The sequence below is a fragment of the Chiloscyllium plagiosum genome, unplaced genomic scaffold (genome assembly GCF_037043375.1).
Source record: "Chiloscyllium plagiosum isolate Xiang-an unplaced genomic scaffold, Cpla_swu_hap1 HiC_scaffold_2, whole genome shotgun sequence".
NCBI classification, from domain to species: domain Eukaryota; kingdom Metazoa; phylum Chordata; class Chondrichthyes; order Orectolobiformes; family Hemiscylliidae; genus Chiloscyllium; species Chiloscyllium plagiosum.
This window is the reverse complement of record NW_028270140.1, coordinates 120,800,811-120,825,057: the sequence shown is the minus strand read 5'-3', so window position 1 is coordinate 120,825,057 and position 24,247 is coordinate 120,800,811. Positions and strand designations below refer to the sequence as shown.

The following is a 24,247-nucleotide window of genomic DNA, read 5'->3' as shown; positions in this document are numbered from 1 at the left end:
CACACCGTGAATGATTTATATCCTTATGTGTCCTCTTCACACCTTTCTTTTCTGTCTATCTTTGTACGTTCAGCAAGTTTTGCAACTTGTTCTCAGTCCCTTCATCCAAACAGTTGATATGAAATGTTAGAAATTGAGGCCCTAGCACTGATTCCTGTGGCCCATGACTCATCACATCTTGCCAATCAGAAAATGACCAATCCACGCTTACTCTCTATTTCCTATTAGCTAGCCCATCTCCTTTGCATCCAATATTTTATTGCCTAAAACATGAGAATTTTTATTCTGCAATAACTTTTAATATGATACCTCGTCAAAAGTTTTCTGAAAGTCTAAGTACAGTCCATGTGCTGATTCCTCGTTATGCTTAATACATGTTACATCCTCAAAGAAGTCCACTAAATTGTTCAATAGGATTTCTCTTTCATAAACCCATGCTGACTCTGGCTGATTCCCTTGAATTCATTGAATTTATCTGTTTTAGTCTGAAATGTCTTCAGGCATTCCCTGCCACTTAATGACTGCACATAAGCATTATGGGCTTTCACAATGTTAGACATGGTCAGCATTCAGGTACTGGATAAATTTGTTTCTGGTGTGTACTTGGGATTCTGTTACAGTCAAGTGAGGGCACGACTCATATTGCTGGACTGATGGGAGGCAATGGGCTGAATATTGATGGAGCTAATAAGAATGCATGACTCTGTCAGCTAGAGGCAGTCTATGTTGTACAGGTTCCTCTGCTCGCCCTCTTCCTGCTGCCAAAGTGGACAGAAAGCTTGGTTCCTAAAAGCAGCAGAGTTACTGAGCTTGTAGATAACCACAAAAATGTATTAACAACTGTAGCTGTTCTGCGTTCAGTTTCCATTATAATTGTTTGGGAGATCCTTTTTCCTGCAATATGAGAGGGAACAGCTACTGCTTCTGAACCAGGCAGTCAAAGCTATTTACAGCTTGTGACACATTACAGCCAAATTAGTGCAATTAGGGAGCTTTCCCATCCTCTGCAGCTGGCTCACACAGACTTGGACCATGCATTTGTATCCATTTCTATTTCAGAATGACTGCAACTGTGTTATCCATAATTTCTCACTTGATGTGAATTGAAAATTATCCAGCAGAATTCAGAGATGTCAGAAATGGGAAGATTTCCATCCCAAAGGTACTGGCTGAATCTATCCAAGCACAACAGAATGGCTGCTGGTCTGCATTATTATCCCCACAGCCCCACCCCAGCATACTGTCATTGCATTTCAATTCAAATTGATTCAATTTGATGAATAGGCAATCACACAGCTCAAAAGTTCACAGCTCTTCTGTGAAAGGATAAATCTTATCAGGTATTGGCTAAGTGACAGTTCCAGTGCAGGAAGGGTTTCTTCCTACAAGGTCTAGCAAGATTTTTCACACTGTTGCCCCCAAACTGGCCTCATTAAGTAGGTTCCATGACTCAATGGTGTCCCTCTTGCCCAATGCCAGCCTGATTCTCCTGCTCGCAGTCTGCAGATCTGCCATTGCAGAGATATTCCAGGGTTCCTGGTGGAGGTGACATATTTAAAGGGCATCCTGTCAAGTACTGGCAGTCTGGACCTGCCCGACGTGTTTCCTGGACATGGCAAATAAGGGGAAATTGGAACACCGCTTTGCAAACAGGAATTTGAGTGTCCTGGTGAATGGGGGTGAGTGCAGAGAAGCACCATACCTTTTCCCCCTCAGGACTGACAATAAGATATTATGACACCAGATGCTGTCAGCTTAAGTCTGAGGTTGGCCTGTCCATAGAAATGTTCAGCAATGCCATAGGAAGGTCAATGACATTCTGCACTCTACCAGCGTTAAGTGTCACTATCTCCTTTCTGTTACCTCACACTCACTCCATCCCTGCTACTGCACCTAGCTCTCACTAAAGGCTGATGCTCAACCACTCTCACTGTTAAAAATCACACAACACCAGCTTATGGGCAAACAGAGCAGTGCTCCGAAAGCTAGTACTTCCAAATAAACCTGTTGAACTATAACCTGGTGTTGTGGTATTTTTAGAGTGGTGCTGGAAAAGCACAGCAGGTCAGGCAACATCTGAGGAGCAGGCCAATCAGATTGCTCATTCCTGATGAAGGGCTTCTGTCTGAAACAGTGATTTTCCTACTCCTCAGATGCTGCCTGACCTGCTGTGCTTTTCCAGCACCACTCTAATCTTGACTCTGAACTCCAGCATCTGCAGTCCTCACTTTTGCCTATTTTTAAACTTTTTCCACCCCAGTCTAACACCGGCACCTCCCCATCATGACTCTCAGTTGGATGCAACATCAAAACCCAAAGCCTACTACCATGAATTCTGGCCTTTATGCCTCCTATTCACTCATTCTGAACATCTCAACACTTTTCCCCTGCCTGGTCAGCAGTGCCAACTTCCTTCATTTCACATAGTGCTTCCTTTTGCCTTGCTAACACCCCAGATGAGTGGTTGCATGCCCAACATTTGGCTGAAACCCCTCCAGGAGGAGTGGATCCTGACAGTAGCTGTGCTGAATGGCTGACTGACCATGACCAAGCCCCCTGGACTGATAATAGATGAGGTTCTTGGTGACTGCTTTCGGACCACCTGACTGACAGCAACCCCCTTGACTTGACTGAGATTCACGGCCATTCGACTTTGAGACATGGTCATTTGGTGGATGCATATACAACATGGTTTGCCATGTACGTTGCTGCCTCATGTTGTTGGCATTCGATTGTCAAAACATGGTGCCACATTACAACACGTCTCACCCTAGATATGTGACAGCTGAAAACCATGACAAGCTACCTGGCCTGTGCCTGTACTGAATAGCAAGGCACTGCAGAAACCCTGTGAGCCTAAAAGGTGTGGCTGAGGAGGTGAAGTGCTTCAAGGCTAGGCTAGGCCAGGCCGAGATGCTATAAACATCCCAAAGTGAGTGAACGAGCAGCCCTGAGATGCAACGTGATTCAGTCTGTGAGAGCCTGTCCCAAAGTCTCCTTATAGCAGCATTACAATGAAAGGTGCCAGTGTGCTCTAAAGTGTAGAAGCTTACTGTACTCAGAGATGTGCCATGACAGTGTGGTGAGGCTGGTACATGTTGAATGCCAGCCTCTGCAGGTGCGTTGTGCATGCAGCCACTGCTGATTGAGTGGTCCTGAGCTGTTGTTGTCAGGTTTCCAAGATGGAGGTTGAGAGGTAAAAGCAGTGAGCTGGACTGACCAGGGACCACTCAGACTTCCATGGCAGAATTTTTTGGCATCTACTTTCCAGGCAGCAGATGGGAGAGCAGGAGAGTGCATGTTGATAAGGCAAGATTAAACAATAAGGATGGTGATAATGAGCAATAATCCCTATTAATAGGCATCTTGCTGCTCACTAGGTAAAATCTCGTTTCAATGTCTGGAACTTAGTTGGAAAATTGGACTTTTTGGTTTTGATGTCGGTACAAACTTTGCTTGATAGCTCATTCCAGATTCCCAAATATCTCTCCATAGCATACATTATTCAGCAGCTGGGATGATTCCACTCTTAATATTCCTTCAGGAATAAATTGAAAATAACTTAAGTGTATTATGAGACAGGAATGAAGAAGAAGAGCATCTGTTTTGCTTTGAATATAGCTGTGTGCAGACTATCTCCTTAACTAAATAGAAAGATAAACATCACTGACTGTAAAGGGAGTCTGTCTTTCCACCTTCATATGAGATCACAGCCCATCCCTAATGTGTGCCTCCAAACTAACTTTATAGTTGGAGGCTCCTTCAGGCAGCAGTGAGTCTGTGACAAGCAGCAGTGTGACTGCAGTCAATGTCATGAATAACAGATTGCACAGGACTATGAGGAGCAGAGCAAGCACAGCTGTAAGCAGTGATAAGGAAAGAGATTGGGGGATATCTCTAAAAGCCAGTGGGAAGACAAAGTATCATTGCAGGCAGAAATGAAAGGCTTTTAACCTGGAAGCATGGTGCTAACACTTTCAGTACAGTGATCAAATTAAATAAGAAATTTACAACCTTCCCCTTTATTCATGTAACGGTTAAACACAATTCACATTCTACTGCATCTTCACGGTCATTTATAGTGTACACAGGCAGCTTCTGTGCCATATTGTTTCAAACATCTAATTGAAAAACCATCAGGAAGCAGTGATTTAGACAGATAACTTTGTGCTATAATCTCTATGCCCCGTGTCCTATTCACTGTGCACTAACATCTGACATTCGTACACCTTGATCTCAATTACAATGGCTTCAGAAGGTCAAGAATGGGATTCTTTGACAAATCTCATGCTGTGTACCACTCACAAACAGTAACATATTGTGATGCCTGGCCAATCTGTGTTTGGTGGTTGAGAAAAAAAAACAGGCTCAGAAACTGTTACCACCAGAGAATGTGGAGTTGCTGGGAGCTTGTACCATTTTAACAACTATGTTGGAACCTGTACAACTCAAGGAGGTTGTGGTGCCTGCTAATTTACAAAGAAGTCCTAATTTCTCATTTTTCCTTAAGAAATGCACTTCAGCACTTTCTTTAAAGAGATTAATAATATCAATTGAACAAGGATTTTAAATGACATGTACCTAGGGCCTTGACCATCAGCCAGACTCCAATCTCCTTCAGAGTAAAGGCTGGTATCCTCTTCTCCCCAGGCTTACTGACTGCATCTTCAATGTCAGGCGCCAGGGTTGAGGGCCACCTAATCACCCCACAATACATCATACACAGCCCACCCAACCCCTACCCAACAAAATCCCACCCCTTCCCTGTCCGAATCCCCGTAGGTTCCCAGGCCCTCTTCAATGTAACTAAGGGACATAAGTGTCTCCTCACATAAAGCCCTGTATTACTGATTTCTTTTCCCTTCTACTGGAATTGCAATGGACCATGGAATCTCAAAACCACCACAGTTAACAAGCACATCTTACAGCAAGAAAAACTGAGGTGAAACAACATGTGGTTTGAAGAAAGGGGATCATTTTCTCTGGGCTGAACCATTCCAGATCCTGAATAACGTGGCCTATGGAAAGTCACAGGAGATGGCCAATGATCAGAACAAAATCTCCATTTCCAAACCAAGTGTTGAACAGTGAGTTGACATTCTCACCAGTAAGTGGCAAGAGGCTTATTTGCATATATTAGCATACATTAACGACTCATTAACCCTAACTCTACTTAATCATACCTCAATAATATGCACTCTCCCATTCACCCACTTGCCAGATTGAAACTAGACACTGATAACTCCAGTGGTTAAAGCTAGGCAGTGGTCTGGAGAATCCGGCTTGCCACTTGTTCCTCTGGGCATCCACCTTGAATGCCAGGCACCTTCATGGGCACATGTCTTCTTCTTTCCCTTCTTCTATGATGTGGGTAGCGACTGCACACAACCCACTATCCACCGACATTGGCATCAAATATATATCAGCCTCACCATATCAACATGGCACATGTTTGATCCACTTACTGTATGGCACTCCACTTCAGCCCACTTGGAGTGCACTGGGATGCTGCTGCTGGGCTCTTTGTGTGCAGTGATAGGCTCCACCTCATGGTTTGGACCAAGCTGCAGCTCAGGACTCCTTGTCCATTCTCGCAGCACTCAGTCACTTTGTGCCTACTCAGATGTTCATGGCACCCCTGCCTTCACTTGTCTTTTTGTCAGTTGCACCCTCAGCTGGAGCTTAAAGACTCACAGTGCTTCTGTGTTGCCTTGCTGTTTAGCACAGACACAAAGCAGGGCAGCTTCTCACGGCTGCCAACAGTGATCAGTCAATAGGTGGACAAGTTGCTGTTCATCACCCTGCAACATCAACTTTACACATACATTGCACAAAACACACTGCAAGTGGAATAAAGGAGTGCGCTTTGCAATACGGCCAAAGGGAGTAATCCTCAGTCAGTTTAAGAGAGACACCTGTCAGTTTGGAGGACCCAGCACAGTAAGTTAAGGGCAGCCACTGCTATCAGGTTAGGGACTTAGGTCTATGGTGGTCAGTATCAGAGCGTCTGTATCTATCTCTACAGTTCAGAGTGGGGCATGGTCAGCCCTTTGGCTTCAATGCAACCAGTCCGAGAGAGTCGGAAGAGCTGTACAGATATCAGTTGCAAGCCTGGGACTCATCTTCAAGGCAAACCATTGAGGTTATTCGAGGAGATGGGCTGTAGTCAGCCATGGGGATGCATTCACAGTGGGGGTGGAGGGAGGTTATCAAGGCCAGGAAGGAAGCTGGGGAACTCAATTGTGGGACTGGAGGCAGCATTCTGGAGTGTAGAGTGGATGCCAATAATGAAGGAGCTGAATTCCAGGGGTGAGATTAAAGTGACATCAAGACTGTATTTGGCCAAGTACTATCAAGGAGCCTGAGCAAAACTGGAGTCAATGAAAATCTATGGGAGAGCTCTCTGCTGGTTGGAGTCATACCTTACACAAAGGAAGATGACTGTGGTTGTTGGAGGTCAGTCATCTCAACTCATCTCATGTCTATAGGAATTCCTCAAGGTAGTGTCCAAGGCCCAATCAGCTTAAGCCACTTCATCATTTGTCTTTCCTCCATCACAAGGTCAGAATTGGGGATGTTCAATGATTGCACAATGTTCAGCACCATTTGCAATTTCTCAGATACTGAAGCAGTCCCTGTTCATATGCAGTAAAATCTGAACAATTCCAGGTTTGGGATGAAACTGACAAGTGACATTTGTGCCACTCAAATGCCAGACAATGACCATCACCAACAAGAAAGAACCTAATCATCATTTCTTAGCCTTAAATAGCATTACCATTACTGAACCCCCACGATCAACATCCTAGGGTTACCATCGACCAGAAACTGAACTGGACTTGTCTTGTAAATACTATGGTTACAAGAGCAGGTCAGAGGCTAGGAGTACTGCAGTGAATTACTGACGTCCTGACTCCCTACAGCCTGTCCACCATCAACAAGGCACAAGTCAGGAGTGTGATGGAATATTTCCCACCTGCCCAGATGAGTGCCGTTCCAATTGCATTCAAGAAGCTTGACACTATCCAGGACAAAGCAACCCATTTGAGTGGCTTCACATTCAGAAACATTCACTCCCTCCACCACCGACACTCAGTAGCAGCAATGTGTACTTTCTACAAACTGCACTGTGGAAATCCACCAAAGCTCGATATTCAATAACCTTTCAAACTCACAACCATTTCCACCTGGAAGGACAAGGGCAGCAGATACAGTTCCTTTGTTCCTGCAGTGTCACTGTCCTGGAACTCCCTCCCTAGCTAAAGCACACAATGTTTCAAGAAGGCTCCACCATCTTCTCAGGGACAACTAGGGATGGGCAATAAATGCTGGCTCATCCAGTGATGCTCTTATCCCATGACTGAATTTGTTTTTTAAAGTTCCATACTGCCAGTGCTTGACCAGGCGAATAGTGGCCTTTTATACCAATGGCACTGGTGCCAGGCAACCCAGGATAATTCACCAGAGCAAATATCTTCACCACAGAAATGGGAGAGTACAATAACAGGGCTGCATAGATGTGTGGTGTATAGATAATGAGGTGAGTTTGTGGTGACAGTGCGCAAAAACCCACTAGGCCTCATACAGAGAAACCCTCCGTGAAACCTGGCAAAAATGACATTTAGCCAACCTCAGGTAAGGTTCATCCCTATCGTTCAGTCACTTAGAGCTGTTTACCATAGAATTTGTCTGTATTGAGCCCATTGAAAAACCACAGCTTGTATCCATGTTAGGTGGTTATTTAGCAAGTCATTCAATCAGTCAATACAGATAATCTAACATAATGGCCTATGACCAGGGTGGACAATGACTTGTCTGCGATGGGATTTAGACCAAGATGGTAAGCAGCAAATAGCTGAGGCCACTGAATAACAACCAAGTTTCGGTCTATTGCACACAGCTTCATAGCTTGCAGCAAAAATCTGCTGCAGTACTCAGGAATACTTGCTCTATGCTGTAAAAATAACATGCAATGGCGCAGACGTACATCAGCAATGCACAATGGAACAGAAATTATTGAATTACTGAATACATCATAAAGAGATGCCTATTTGCAAATGTTGGAAAATGTATTTTTCTGTAAACATTATCAATTCACTAGAAGCATCCTATTTTCAAAAGGTTTACTTGTACTCAATTCACTTCCACAGTATTTAATGGCAAACGGAAACAATTTATTTTAATCTTGGAAAGTGAATAGTAACGTTTTGTTATCATGAAACCAAGCTAAAGTCCCTAATAAATGATACTATTTGTGCTGTGGAAAATAAAAAAAAGGCTGCATCTTGTCAAGGCAAGATGGGCAAAGATGGAGTTTCTCTCAGGAAACCCAGACATTTGACTCCACAGTCTGTGAAGCTTTGCCATGGCAGGTACCACTATAGGGTCTGTATTAAAGACCCATTTGACAGCATGTTTCCTCACCCTTTCTCTGATAGGCACCAAGATGTTCTCACATAGGCCTCACTGCTGTCACACAAATATATGACCCAGCTTAACACTGAATACTTCCAAGATGGTTATCATGGTTGCACTTGTGCTGACATAGTAGATCTTAAGACTTTCAGTCCATTGTTTTCAACTGGTGAACCAACAGAGATCACCACATTCATACAGGAGAAGTTGAGCTGGAGGTGGTGTTTCGAGTTGTAATCTCACCTCTGTTGTCATGCATCACAGCCTTCCTATGAAGGAGTGGAAACTAGAGGATGTGTGGTCACCAAGTTGCTCATAACTATGCAACCAACTTAAAAGGACTTAGAAGTCAGTTAGCTATCTGACACCTTAGCCGTGGCTATTTTATGAGTGGAGGAAAGGACCTTTTACAATGAGCTGACTACAACTAGTGCTAATAGTAGGACTGAGCTACCAGAGTGAAGGATTGATCATTGTGCCAACGTGTCAATACAATCCATTGAACCATCAGCAGGAACATCACAGATTGTCTCTCGTTTCTGCGGTAGTCAAATTGTTAGTCAAGTAACTGCCTTTTTATGCTTTTACTTCTCAAACTACCCCAACAATACAGATCACAGCAACAACATCCTGGAAAAGCCATACTCCACCCACTTCTGGTTTCTCAATTTGTAAATGGCCAATATTCTAGGGGAGGACAACAAATAGTTTAAAGATACACCTAAACCTAAGCTCTCCTTGAAACACTGCTGCATTGACATTAATTACTGGGACCTTGCTACCAATTGTTCAAAATGGTGATAACTTGTTCCTCAAACCTCTTCAGGCTTTGAGTCACAAAATCTTAATGATCAGGCACAGTGATCACAGGAGGAACTTTAACTCCAGATCCTACTGCCTTGTCACACGTCCTTCCCCTTCAGAATTAGGCCATCGGGCACATGGGAACTGTTGGTAAAAACTTCAATCCTGAAGAGATGTCATCCTCAAATCAAAGGGCAGCTGATAATTATAAGTGATTATGTCTAGCTTTTTCTCTTTCTCTCATTCTTTTCAAGCTTCCATGAACTAAGATCCTTTCTTTTATCCATTCTCCATTTGATTACCTGATCGTGACCAATGTTAGCAAACACATTAAGTAACTCCCTTTGCTACTGCACTGTTTCATTCCCGTTCAAAATAACTGTTACTGTTTTTCCAATCTACCTTGCAGCACACTTCTCAAAAACGGATTTCTCCAATTAATGACATTTCTGCAACCGTCCCTCCCAAATCACAGTCCTTGAATACCTTCTCATGGATTCTTGCTAAGTAAAGACATCTGACAAATGGATTCAGTAAAGTCGAGGTATAAATTAATCAAGCTCTTTGAGCAGTGATTCAAAGTCAAAGGACTAAATGTCCAACTTCTATTGTATTGTTCAAAATGGTGATAACCTGTCCCGCAAACTTCTTCAGGCTTTGAGTCACAACATCTTAATGATCAGGCACAGTAGTGACAGAGAAGGAACTTTAACTCCAGATCTTACTGCCTTGTCACACATCTTTCCCCATGTGTCTAAAGATATGGGAGTTGGGAATTAGGCTATCGGCCACTTGGGAACTGTTGATAATAAACTTCAATTCTGTCTTCAATAAGTCACATTCAGCTTCAGAGCATCTCTCTCCTGCAACACTTTTTAAGTCTAGTTAAATCTGCTTTGGGAACATATGAACAGGAGCAGCCTCCGCATCTTCATACCTTGGTTAGCAACAAATCCTTTCTCAGATTTAAAATCAACAGTTGACCTAGAATCAACTGTTGTTTACTCCTTCTCCTAACCCATTTGAGAGGTCAGTTGGCTGGACACCTAGTTTACAATAAGGTAAAAACAATGACTGTAGATGCTGGAAACCAGATTCTGGATTAGTGGTGGTGGAAGAGCACAACAGTTCAGGCAGCATCCGAGGAGCAGTAAAATTGACGTTTCGGGCAAAAGCCCTTCATCAGGAATAAAAGCAGAGAGCCTGAAGGGTGGAGAGATAAGTGAGAGGAGGATGGGGGTGGGGAGAAAGTAGCACAGAGTACAATAGGTGAGTGGGGGAGGGGATGAAAGTGATAGGTCGGGGGGGGGGGTGGAGTGGTCCACCCTCCCCCCCCCGACCTATCACCTTCACCCCCTCCCCCACTCACCCATTGTATTCTATGCTACTTTCTCCCCATCCCCATCCTCCTCTCACTTATCTCTCCACCCTTCAGGCTCTCTGCCTGTATTCCTGATGAAGGGCTTTTGCCCGAAACGTCAACTTTACTGCTCCTCGGATGCTGCCTGAACTGCTGTGCTCTTCCAGCATCACTAATCCAAAGCTAGTTTACAATACAGAGTGATGCCAAGAGTGTGGATTCAATTCCTGCACCAGCCTAGGTTACCATGAAGGACTCTCCTTCTTAACCTCTCCCCTCACCTGAGGCGAGATGGCCGTTAGATTAAGCCATCACCAGTTCTCTCTCTCTCTCTCTCTCTCTCTCTCTAAAGAGAGCGAGCAACCTTATGGTCTGGTCTATCCTTTACCTTATTACATATTTACTGTCCGTGTCTAATGAAATGTGGCCTCACTCCTCTAGCCACATGACCCTATCTAGTTTGCTCCTATGCTAATTTTATGTGACTCAGATAATAATTCAGAAATTGTAACCCTTCACACTTTATTTGTCAATTTTAATTATAATGTTTAATTTAGCTCTTGATATTCTTCACATAACCAACACTGAAAGCTGTCAATAATGTCTTTCATGATTGCGACCATACCTCACCTTTTTCTTTCAATATCCCTCTCTATGGGAATCAATAATATCCTTCCATGGCATCAAATTTACTCACCCCAACACAGCCAAGTTTCCCCTTAGCACGTGTGCTTTCATTGATAACATGTTTAATATTCTGTCAGTAGATATGTGTCATTTGGGGCTTGGTCACACACTTTAGATTGATACTACAGTGCTGATCTAGGGAGAGGTTAATGTCACTGATGCTGTCTTTTAAATGGAATATTTAAATAAGACGCTATCATTCTGTCAGATAGATGTGACGATACGCTGTGACATTATTCAAAGAGGGAGCATTGCTTTTCATGTCCTATGTAACGTTCATTTCTCACAGAATACCCATCAAAAATAGATTGATTGGTCATTTATTTATTCATTTGATGTTTATATGTTTTTGCTCAAATTGGCTACATTTCAACAGCGACTGCACATCAAACATTATCCATTGGTTTTGAACACTCAAGGATGTGAATGCCAATTCTTTGCCTAATTTCTCAGAAACTCAGAGCACAAAGGGGTCAAAACATGACAAGCAGTAACGGTCATGAATTTATGCAGCAGAGAGTTGAGTTTGTGAGGAACCTGGAGGGCTTCATACATGTTTGTTGCTTCATTCTCATCATAGACTTCAATCAATTTACTGTCATGGTTAAAAATGCCAAGGTAAGAGTGTGGGTGAAAATTCAGAATTGAATATGCATTACAGCAGATAAAACTGAAAACACAAAAATAAAAAAAATTGCATTTAAGTTACATTTTTCACAAAAACTAGAAATCTTGAATTATTTTGCAATGTTTGAAGTCATTTTAAAGTGTAGTCACTGTTGTAATTTAGAAAATTCACATATACACGCTCATGAAAGTAATACCCTGCTGGACATGGCAAAAGAACAGTGAACTGGAAAGTATTAGATCATTTCTTTCAGAGTTGGCATAAGCACAATGTACCAAATGGCCTGTTTTCGAACTGCATATTTCTAAGACTCTTAAACTTTCAAAAGCCATTTGATGTAATGACGCACAACAGACAGGTGAGCAAAGTTATAGCTTATGGGATAAATGGCTCAGTACTAACATAGGTTACAGAACTGGCTGAGTGACAGGAAACAGACAATAGTAGTTCATTGAAAGTCTTCGACTTGGAAGAAGGATTGTAGTGTATTTTCCAAGAGAATAAGTACTTATTTTTCCTGATGTATATTAGTGTCCTAGACCTTCATGTACTGGGGCAATTTTAATATTTGCAAGTGAGATAAAACTTGGAAGAATAGTGCTTTGTGGAAGCTGTAGAACGCATTAGTGAAAAATGTGTAGAGGTGATAGATGAAGTTCAATGTGGAGAAATGTAATGTGATTCATTTGATAAGAACAACATAGAGACACAATGTAACATCGGGTTTGGGTGATGGCTATAAAATAGACAGCACTATTCTAAAAGGGATAGGGAGGAGAGGCAGAGGAGCATAGATGGATATGTATATAAATCATGATGGGATTAGGATATTTTGAGAGTGTGGTTAATGAATCATAAAGCATCCTCGACATTTTCAATGGAGACACGAGTAAAACAGCAAAGAAATTATGTTAAACTTATTTAGAACACTCGTTTGGGCTCAACTGTAATATTCTGTCCAGTTCTGGGCACTACACTTCAGGAAGAATGTGAAGGCATTGAAGAAAATATGGAAGGGATTAACAAAATTATTCCAGATATAAAGAACTTCAATTAGAGAAGTTAGGATTGCTTTCCGTTCAGAAGGAAAGGCTGAGAAAAGATCCTATCGAGGTTTTCAAAATATGAGAGGACTGGACAGATTTGATTGAACGAAATTGTTCCCGCTGAGATTGAGAGGGCACAGATGTAATTGGTGAAAGAAACAGATGTGTTATGAGAAAAGAAAGCCTTTCATGCAGCAAGTAGTTAGAGTCTAGAATGCACTGCCTGACAGTGTGGTAAAGGTGGATTCAATCGATGCATTAAAAATGGAGTTAGATTATTATCTGAAAAGGAGCAATGTGCAGGTTACGGAGAGAAGGCAGGGGCATGCAGCAAGTGAAGTTTTCATTCAGAACACCAGTGCAGATACACTGAATTATCTCTTATTATGCTGTAATAAATCTATTATCCTGATTCTAGAAACTGGTCTTGATGCAGATTATGATGTTAAAACAGGATGAAGTGCATTCAAATTTTAGACCCTATTAGTATTTATTGCTGACTCTGTCTTTGGCGGAAATGTTATAGCAGGAGCATTGACTTTGGTTTTATAACGGTTTTCCATCACAGCAATACCATTTAGAGACAACACGGTGATTACTTTGGTCAACCTTTAGGCAGCATCAGTTAATTGCATTGGGGGTGCAGTAAAAAAAAAATCGAAGTGACAGTCTATGGAAGCTGTTGATAGCACTGCTTTTTCAATTTTGTTATGCATGCCATATTTGCAAATGGTAACTTACTTCAGATGCAGCACGGCAGCTGTGATGCTTGCTTGCCAGCAAATTTAGTGCTTGGTTCAGGATTTTTTTTAACTTCACATACAAATCAGTGAAATACATTTTTGCATCATAAACAATGCAATCATTCATTTAGCAATTAACTTGAACAAAAATAGGCAACACCCAAGACAAATCTGTATTTTACAAAACACGATTGTATGTCTTAACATGTTGCTGTTGATTGGGAGCTTAGAAACTAAACTCAACATTTTTAATTTACTGAGTGCCAAAATCCCAGAAATGCTTGTTACAATCCGCTTGAGGAATCATAAACTAAATTTAACAAATTTAACAATGATGAAATGAAGAAACGAGCAACTCAATTTTACTTTTTGTTCCTTTTACTTTAACATGAATCAGAACCAATGAAACATAACTACGTATTAATAGGCAAATAATACCTCACCTCAGAAGCTAAATTTTGATATTAAGTAGTCAATACAGCAAAGATATGTCTTACGTAACTGCAAGTACCTGCATCACACTCCACAGACATGAGAAACTTTGCAGTTATACAGGTGAATCAAATGCGGTCCTTTATTCATTCATTAACTCATTTGTATCTCTCAATGTTGACTCCTACCCTGAAAAAGACATGGAAACTGCGAGGATGGACATTCATGCAGTGATGGAGGGTTAAAATGTTAAAATTCACCCAAAGCTGTTCTTGCAGGCTAGGAGGAGCACAGTCCAAGTGTACTGTCTGTCTGGGGCACATCATCAAATGGCATGATTGCCAATTCAACTCACTCATTGAGGAGGGTACATTTCTTAAAGGCTGAAAATTTGCTAAAGATTGCTCCCAAAGAAACTCTTGAGGGAACTGTCCAGAGAAGGCTGAACCTGTTTCACAAAAACAGAAATGCACTGAAAGCTTGCTTCATTGTACTGCCCTGAAATTTTACACTTGATATAACGTTCTGACCTCCCTCCACTTTTTCACCCCATAGGAAAATATCCTTTCATTGCTTTGTGGCACTTCACTTATTGACAAATTGATGCAACATTCCCCTCAGCCTGCATGAAAGAGAAGCTGCTCAGATTTCTTTTTGTCAAAGTCCATTGACGCTTTTGACAAATTGCCATTTAAGCCGATGTTGTTATCGAAATTTGATTTGTTTGCAATCCACACAACACAGGCCAAGGAAAGGCAATTATAGATTTCAAATCTAATTGAAAGGCCTGTGATGAAGGGTATTCTGCTGCTTGAATTGTTTTGACAGGTTACAGCAGGGTGTCAGGAGAATTACAGAACCCCACATGACAGTGAGACAGCTGCATAATGTCTTGGATAATGCTGGGGTTTTTCAGGCAGCTAAGTACATCCTTCCACAGCCAGTGTGTCCCTATGTTAATTCTTCCTAGAATCAGAAGAACACCCTAACTGAACAGCATTAAATAAAAGTGACCATTTAACTTGATATGATTGCACTCGTTACTCAGTCTTCTTATAGGTATTCTCATAAGGACATGAGAGAAAACAGAGAAGAGAAAGCCTGTGTGTTTCTAACTGGCAGACTGATGTTTAAATGCTCACAAGAGATTTTATTGTGTAGCTTAACCCTTTGGGGTTATTAGTAGCACAAATTGTATATGGTTTTCAAACAGCGATTATATTTCAAAAACTTTGTAACACCATAAATTTAAATATGATTTGTGCTTCGTTGTAACTGCAGTATATGTCTTGACAAAGTTTTTGCTTTGCTTCTGAACTCAGACTAAAAGAAGCTTATCCCTTTTTTTGCTGTGGTCATCAAGGTGAAAGAAATGTCAGTGTGCCTGTGAGAAAGATAATATTCAAGCATTAGCCAGCACTTGCTTCGTGTCTGACAAATCACAATCGGATATGGCGTAAAGCTCATATTGCCTTCCCCAGCAATACTTTCTAATTCCTAACCTATCTTCTGGTGCACCAATATGAATATTTATTCTCCTGTACCAGCCACTACGAAACCTCAAAGTGATGCAGCTACTTCGAAATAACATACATAGAATCCCTACTGTACAGAACAGTCCACTTGGCCTGTTGAGTCTGTACTGACCCTCTGAAGAGCATCCCACCCTATCCCTATCATCCTGCATTTTCCATGGTTAATCCAGCTAGCCTGCACAGCCCTAGGCACTACAGGGCAATTTACCCTGGCCAAATCACCTAACCTGCATATTTTTGGACTGTGGGAGGAAACTGGAGCACCCAGAGGAAACCCACATAGACACGGGGAGAACGTGAAAACTCCACACAGAAAGACAAACAGAGTCATCCAAGGCTGGAATCAAACCCAGGTCCCAGGTGCTATGAGGCAGTAGTGCTAAATCACTGAGCCACTGTGCCACCCTGTTAATTTGGTTCTGTGGATGTACTGATTATTTACTTGGTTGAGACAAATAAACTCACATGGCTAAAAATACATTTTCTGCTGTGGGGAAGGAGGGGGGAAGGCAGAAGTTGGTAAAGACAATTCATAATCTTTACATCGTGCTCCCATTGAGGTGGGTAATATGCACACGCTGTGTGCCCTCCTCAGTTGCCCGACTGTAGTGTTCAACTTTGTGCCACCTATGCTGCATGTCTGGATGAATGCATAAGAAGGGGCTGAGTCCCAGTATACTTGGCTGTGATGTATTCCAGCTTGTTTGCACCATTTAAAGTCCCTCTTAAACAGGAGCTGCATTCAAAAGAAGGATGCTTCTGCACACTACCAGCACTGAAATTGGCTTCAACTGGAAACTGCGTAGACTGAGCAGCAGAGAAGAGAGAAAGGACTCCAAGGTCTGTGGAGTTCGGTATGGGGGAGAGGGTATGTTTTGATGCTGGGTACAAGACCCTCAAAGCTAAAGCAAGCTGCTAGAAGGATGGTCAAATGCCAGAAAACAGGCATAAGATCATGGCACACTGGGCATAACATGCTCAATGATGTTATGTAGGTGGACAAGATCAGCAAACATATCTTCAAAGAACATTTCTACCCATTACATCACTAGCCGCGTGCTGCTCAGTGTACCACACACCCATCATTCAAACATTAGCACTTCCTGGCAATCAGGACTGCACGGAATTTTGAAAATGGAACCGTTCACCCTTATACTGTTCGACAGTATGGGCTGTAATTGTCAAGGGCTTACAGCGTATGCACAACTGCCTGCCCAACTGGAATAAAAGCAAAATACCACAGATGCTGGAAATCTAAAATAAACACAGAGTACTGGAGAAACTCAGAAACAAAGTTAATGTTTTGAATTCAGTATAACTTTTCAACAAATAGTCATACCGGACTGAAAATGCTAACTGTGTTTCTCTTTCCACAGATCCTGCAGAGTTTCTCCAGCATTGTTTGTATTTATTGCCTGTGTTAGTGCCAACTTCCCAAACTGAGATATTTGTAGGCTAGGCCTCAAGTTACTGAAAGTGCCATGCTTAGGTTACCAGAACTAGCCGTGTTATGGTGCTCCCTTTCATGATATTGCTTACTCAATTAGGTGATATGAGCTCAGCTGGCCAGACCAGCAACTATTGTCCATCCCTAGAGAAGGTGGTGCTGAACTGCCTTCTTAAAAGCTGCAGTCCATTTGGTCTAAGTACACACATACCGCTGTTTGATTTTGATCTTGCAACACTGAAAGAATTGTAATGTGTTGTCAAGTCAGGATAGTGAGTGGGGAAATACGGGTAGTGTTGTTCACATGTATCTACTTCCCTTATCCTTCTAGATGATAGTAGGTGTGGGTTAGGAAAGTGCTGTCTAAGGAGTCTTGTACATTGCTGCAGTACATCTTGCAAATAGTAAGCATTGACTTCCTCCACTATAAATGTTCAGTAGGAGCAATGTTTGTGGATATGGTTCCAAGTGGGTTGCTTTGTCCTCGACAGTGTCAAACATCTTGGAGCTGTACCCACACTGGAATGTACTGCCATAAAAGGTGGTCGAAGCAGGCATGTTGGCAACATTTAAGAGGGATCTGGATGGTTACTCGAATAGGGAGGAAAAAGAGTGATATTGACCGAATAAGGGCAGCAGGTTTAGTTTAGTTAGGACATGGTGATCAGTGCAGGCTTGGTGAGTTGAAAGACCTGTTCCTATGCTGTACTTCTCTTTTGTTCATCCAGGCAACTGGGGAGTATCCCACTGCACTCCTGGTTTGAGCCTTGTACATGGTGGACAGGCTTTGGGGAGTCAGGGGATAAGGTACTGCTGCAGGTTTCCAAGCCTCTGACCTGCTCTTATAGCCACTGTATTTATATGGTGAGTCCAGTTCACCTTCTGGTCAATGGTAATCCCCACGATGCTGATAGATTAGATTAGATTAGCTTCCCTACAGAATGGAAACAGGGCCTTCAGCCCAACAAGCCCACACCGACCCTCCGAAGAGTAACCCACCCAGACTCATTTCCCTCTGACTAATGCACCTAACACTATGGGTAATTTAGCATGGCGAATTCACCTGACCTGCACATCTTTGGACTGTGGGAGGAAACTGGAGCACCCGGAGGAAACCCATGCAGACACGGGGAGAATGTGCAAACTCCACACAGACAGTCGCCCGAGGCTGGAATCAAACCCAGATTCTTGGCGCTGTGAGGCAGCAGCGCTAACCACTAAGCTACCGTGCCGCCCCATTCTATGTTATTAAACATTGAATTAACTTAATCTCAAGTCCACACAGTCTTTGTCTGCTCCACTGTATTCGATCCTCTGTCTGCTGATCTCCCAGCGTCGTCTTCTTTCTTTTTATGGCTAGTATGTTTTAACAGGAAAAGGTGCCTTGGATAGAAAGTGTCTTCTAATTCCTTTGAGAGCAAGATTAATAATGGGGGATTCAGTGTCGGTGATGCCATTGAATAGCGAGGGTCATAATGATGTTGACCCTTGTTGGAGATAATCATTGCCTGGAATTTGTATGGTATGAATTATAGATGCCACTTTTCAGTCAAAACCTGGATATTGTTCAGGTCTTGTTGTATTTGAACATGGACTGCTTCAGTATCTGAGGAGATGCAAATGGTGCTGAACATTGTGTAATCATCAGCAAGCACCCCACTTCTGACCGTATGATGGAGGGGAAGGTCATTGATGAACCAGCTAAAACTGGTTGGATCTGGGACACTACCCTAAGGAACTCCTGCAGAAATGTCCTGGAACTGCGATGACTGACTTCCAAAGACCACAACAATATTCCTTTGTGACAGGTATGGCTCCAAGTAGTGGAGAGTTTTCCCCTGATTCCTATTAAATCTAATTTTGCTAGGGTTTCTCAACGCCACACTTCATTAAATATGAACTTGATATAAAGGGCAACCTCTCTCATATCACCTCTGGAATTCAGTGCTTTGTCCCTGACTGAACGAAAGCTGTAATCAGGTGATTGGGTCAATAGTGTGTCACTGAGCAGGTTATTGCTGAACAGGTGCTGTTTGATAGCATTGTTGATGACATTTTCCATCACTTTACTGATGATCGAGAGTAGACTGGGTGGCAATTGGCTGAGTTTGATTTGTCCTGCTTTTTGCATATAGGACGTGCCAAGTTTTCCACATTGGCAAGTATTTGCCAGAGTTGGAGCTGTACCGGAACAACTTGGCTGGGAGACCAACAAGTTCTGGAACACAAGTCTTTTGTACTATTGCCAAACGTATTCACTGCCTTTGCAGTGTCCAGTACCTTCAGCCATTTCTTGATATGATGTGGCGTGAGTGAATTGGCTGAAGTCTGGCATCTCTGGTGCTGGGAGTCTCTGGAGGAGGCCAACATGGATCATCCACCTGACACTCTGGCCAGAGATTGTTACAGATGTTGCTGATGCTGTTGTGCACTTCAACTTTCAAAAAGCATTTGGTTAAGAGCCTCACAACAGACTTGTGAGCAAAGCTGAAGCTCCTGGAATGAAAGGGTAAGTGGCAACATGGATACAAAATTCACTGAGCAACAGGAACCAGACAGTAATGATTAATGTTTCTCAGACTGCAAAAAAGGTTTATAGCACAGTGCTCAGGGGTGTTAGGATCACTGCTATTTTTGATATATAATTACTCTCTGAAACACACTGATTCACAGATATCTACAGCACAGCAGAGGCCATTCAGCCTACTGTTCCAGTTAAAGATATGACTATTAATTCCAGTTTTTGGTCCATAGCCCTAGCGGCTATGGCAATGCAGGTGAATTTTGAAACACTGCTTCAATGTTATGAGAGTTTCTGACTCAACCCTCCTTTCAGGAATGAAAACATTGCCTCAACTCCCTTCTTAGTTTAATACCTCTTACCTTAAATCTTGGTCAATCCTAGGTATTGATTCCTGTAGTAATGAGAAAAATAAATGCTATCCTATCTGTTCTATCTATACCCCATCATAATAATATAAACATTTGTCAGGTCCTTTCTCAGCCTTCACTACTCCAAGGAAAACAATTGAATCCTATCCAACCTTTCCTTATATCTTAGATCCTTCAGCCCTGACAGCATCCTGGTAAATCTCCTCTTCACTCGAATTGCATCCTGTCCTTAAAATGGTGACCAGAACTGCACGCCATACTCCAGTCATGGCCTCACCAGCATTCCATACATTTGTGCTGTCTATGCAATTAAACCCTAGTGCACAGATCCATCAGAAACAACAACAAATCAAGTAAGACTTTTGTGATTACTTAGAATTGAAGATTGAGCAGTCATTTATTTCAGGGTTACAAAAGGGTCACAAAACAAAAGGGGTAACATGAGGATAAAATTTAAATAATCTTAAACCTTTCTCCAAATGCCCACTGATTTTAGCAGACCCAACTTGCTCTCTGGAAGAGGGTTAATTATTGAAATATTATGAGGAGGCTTGCCTTATTTTGAGTTGTTTTCCAGGATTTTGGGAAGTACAGCAGCCAAAGGGAGGTAACGGCTACTTCATAGTAGGCTAAGTGCCTTTATAGAACTGCTTGTAGGCAAAGAGGAACAGGACTGCTTCCATTTCCTTTCACCCTCTAGCCTTGCCAACAGCTCCCCAAGTTTGCCTGCTTCACTGGCTACCATCAAACTTCCCACTTGCAATTCAGAACATACCTTCTCTCTCCTCCGTCTTGACTGAACATCAAGAAAATGGAGATCTGTCCTCCCTAATAGGATTTCCCTCAACACTCCAGGTATTGACAGTCTTCCATGCTCCACCTGAAAATCCACGCGCCCCCCCCCCACCTCACCCCACAGTATCTCTAATGCAGGTCCAAGGTTCCTATCTGCTCATAGTCTTTGGCTTCCTCTGCAGCTTTTCCTGTCCAATAGGGGAACAAGCCTATCAATCAAGCTGACCTCCGGATGGGAAAACTGTTAGAGAAAAGAGGCCAGCTGTGCGGAATGTATGTTGAACAACTGTCCCTAGCTCCAAAAGCTCACCTCCATAAAAACCAGGGTCAACATTAGCAAAACTATTTTTAAATAAATCATTATCATCTTCCTTTCCTATCCTTTCAAAATTAAAGCTATATTGACATTTGCACAGCTATTTTTATTCATTCCCAGGACATGGACATTGTTGGCTAGGCCTGCATGTATCGCCCATTTCCAATTTCCTGGAGCAGCAGTTCAGAGATAACCGCACTGCTGTGGGTCTGAGGTCACAAGTAGACCAGACCAGATAAGGATGGCAGATTTCCTTCCCGAAAGGTCATTTGTGACCGAGATGTATTTTTACAACAATCAACAGCAGTCACATGTTCACCGTTAGGCTTCACTTTTTATTCACATATGAACCCATGTACCCAGTATATTAACCTGAGGTTCTGGATTACCCATCCAGTGATATTACCATGGTTTCTTCAGAGCAAATTTTTAAAATCCATTTCAAGGTGTGCCACTATTATTTTATGGATGATGCAGACAGGTCATGGATGAAGGAATGTGATATGGAACATGGGGAATGGGTGAAGATGAAGGAAATTACATTTGCGTGCTAGTAAGTTAGAGTCTTTAATACAAATGTGCCAAAGCTCTAGAGAACACAGAAGTGGGACTTCTAACCAGCCTGCCTCTGTGCTCACACACCTCCCAGCCACCTCCAACATACCTTCAGACACGAATGGCCCAACTCCATCATGACCTCCATTTCCCCACAATAAAACTGTGACTCGTAAGGGTGTTTTTTAAAGGAGATGCGCCTGCTGTTTGGGAAATTTCCTAACCTGGGCATTCAGTCTCAATGGTGAAAGTCAGGCCAGTATACAACTCATTATGTGTCGAATATCAAAACTTTTGTAATGCTTGTGAAATTAGACTACACAATAATCTCATTCTCTAATGTTTCAAACCTACAATGATCTTCATGATTAATATTAAAGAATCACATTAAGACATTCAGTTATAAGAATCACATTCAATCTATAATGTAATTGTTTTCATAAGTCTCAATTTCTGTACCAGACCAAAACCTGACTTGTGTCCTAAACTATTAAATTGAGGAAAGTTGAGCAAGCTAGGAATAGATTACATACTACACATGCTCTGAACCATAACAGCAAGCCTGCAATGAGACTATCACATGCTATGTTAACAGGTTTCAATACACACCAGATATCTTTTACTATGATGATATATATCACTTTCACTCACTTTGGTTTCAGCGCACTCAGTCACACCTTATCATCTAATGCTGTACCTTCCATAAGGTTTTCTGTTGCTGCCATGAAATATTGCCACTTTAGGAGAAAGGAAGGTGGATGGGGGAGTGACTTATAACAATGTCTAGAATTTTCTGTTCACTCACCGTGAAGGAGGGAAAATGTTATCATGTCGTTGGTTATCATGTCATAACCGATGAGGTAAACTGACAGTAGAAAAGGCCTTTACCAAGAAATAATATGCATACTCGTTGATGTTTGACATCCATTTTCTCAATGTAGTGAAGGCAGAACAGCTGTGCCAGCTTTGGATCACAGTAATTCAACTGAAAGAGTTACATACTCAGTAAAAGGGTACAGTTGAAAGCCATTGCATTTTAAAGAATGGGGAAAACTGAATCGATGCTCTCCACAGGCACTGATGTTCACAGCATCAGTGCTCACAAAGGAGGTGCGAGTGACTGTCCTTCACATTAAGGTCATATTTGACTGATTTTTAAAAATAGGTTAATAAAAAAAATTCAATCTGTTCAGAGATGTTATTACACACCACTGGAGCAGGTGGGACTTGAACCCAGGCCTCCCTATTCAGGTGTAGGGGCACAACCTCTGTGCCACAAGAGGGCCCTCCCATTTGATTGAATATGGCTTCAAGGAACCAGACCAAAACTAGAGTCAATGGAAATCAGGTGAAGACACTCAGCTGCTCGAAGTCATTTCTGGCACAAAAGAAAGATTGTTGTGTTTGTTGTCTCAGATCTGGGATATAAATGCAGGAGTTCCTCAGGATAGTGTCTAAGGCCCAACTATCTTCAGCTGCTTCATCACTGACTTTCCCTCCATCATAAGGTCAGATGGGAGACTGGTTAGCAAGGTTAGTCCTCATGGAATACAGAGAGAACTAGCCATTTGGATACAGAACTGGCTCAAAGGTAGAAGACAGAGGGTGGTGGTGGAGGGTTGTTTTTCAGACTGGAGGCCTGTGACCAGTGGAGTGCCACAAGGATCAGTGATGGGTCCACTTCTTTTTGTCATTTATATAAATGATTTGGATGTGAACATAAGAGGTATAGTTAGTAAGTTTGCAGATGACACCAAAATTGGAGGTGTAGTGGACAGCGAAGGAGGTTACCTCAGATTACAACAGGATCTTGATCAGATGAGCCAATGGGCTGAGAAGTGGCAGATGGAGTTTAATTCAGATAAATGTGAGGTGCTGCATTTTGGGAAAGCAAATCTTAGCAGCACTTATACACTTAGTGGTAAGGTCCTCAGGGGTGTTGCTGAACAAAGAGACATTGGAGTACAGGTTCATAGCTCCTTGAAAGTGGTGTTGCAGGTAGATAGGATAGTGAAGAAGGTGTTTGGTATGCTTTCCTTTATTGGTCAGAGTATTGAGTACAGGAGTTGGAAGGTCATTTTGAGGTTGTACAGGTCATTGGTTAGGCCACTGTTGAAATATTGTGTGTAATTCTGTTCTTTTTCCTATTGGAAAGATGATGTGAAATGTGAAAGGGTTCAGAAAAGATTTACAAGCATGTTGCCAGGGTTAGAGGATTTGAGCTATAGGGAGAGGCTGAACAGGCTGGGGCTGTTTTCCCTTGAGCGTCGGAGGCTGAGGGGGTGACCTTATAGAGGCTTTTAAAGTCATGAGGGCCATGATAGGATAAATAGATAAAGTCTTTTCCCTGGGTTGGGGGATTCCAGAACTAGAGGGCATAGGTTTAGGGTGAGAGGGGGAAGATATAAAAGAGACCTAAGGAGCAACTTTTTCACACAGAGGGTGGTACATGTATGGAATGAGCTGCCAGAGGATATGGTGGAGACTAGTACAATTGCAACATTTAAAAGGCATTTGGACAAGTTTATGAATAGGAAGGGTTTGGAGGGATATGAGCCAGGTGCTGGCAGGTGGAACTAGATTGGGTTGGGA

General features: G+C 42.3%; 1 protein-coding gene and 1 non-coding gene across 4 annotated transcripts in view; both read right to left on the bottom strand.

Moving 5' to 3' along the window:
* Positions 1 to 24,247, bottom strand: part of sv2ca (synaptic vesicle glycoprotein 2Ca) — a 209,698-nt gene that overhangs the window by 106,024 nt on the left and 79,427 nt on the right. The window lies entirely within an intron of this gene.
* LOC148151979 (small nucleolar RNA SNORD36) lies at positions 13,733 to 13,797 on the bottom strand. The gene has a single exon (XR_015751677.1). It is a non-coding gene; the product is annotated as a small nucleolar RNA SNORD36 (small nucleolar RNA).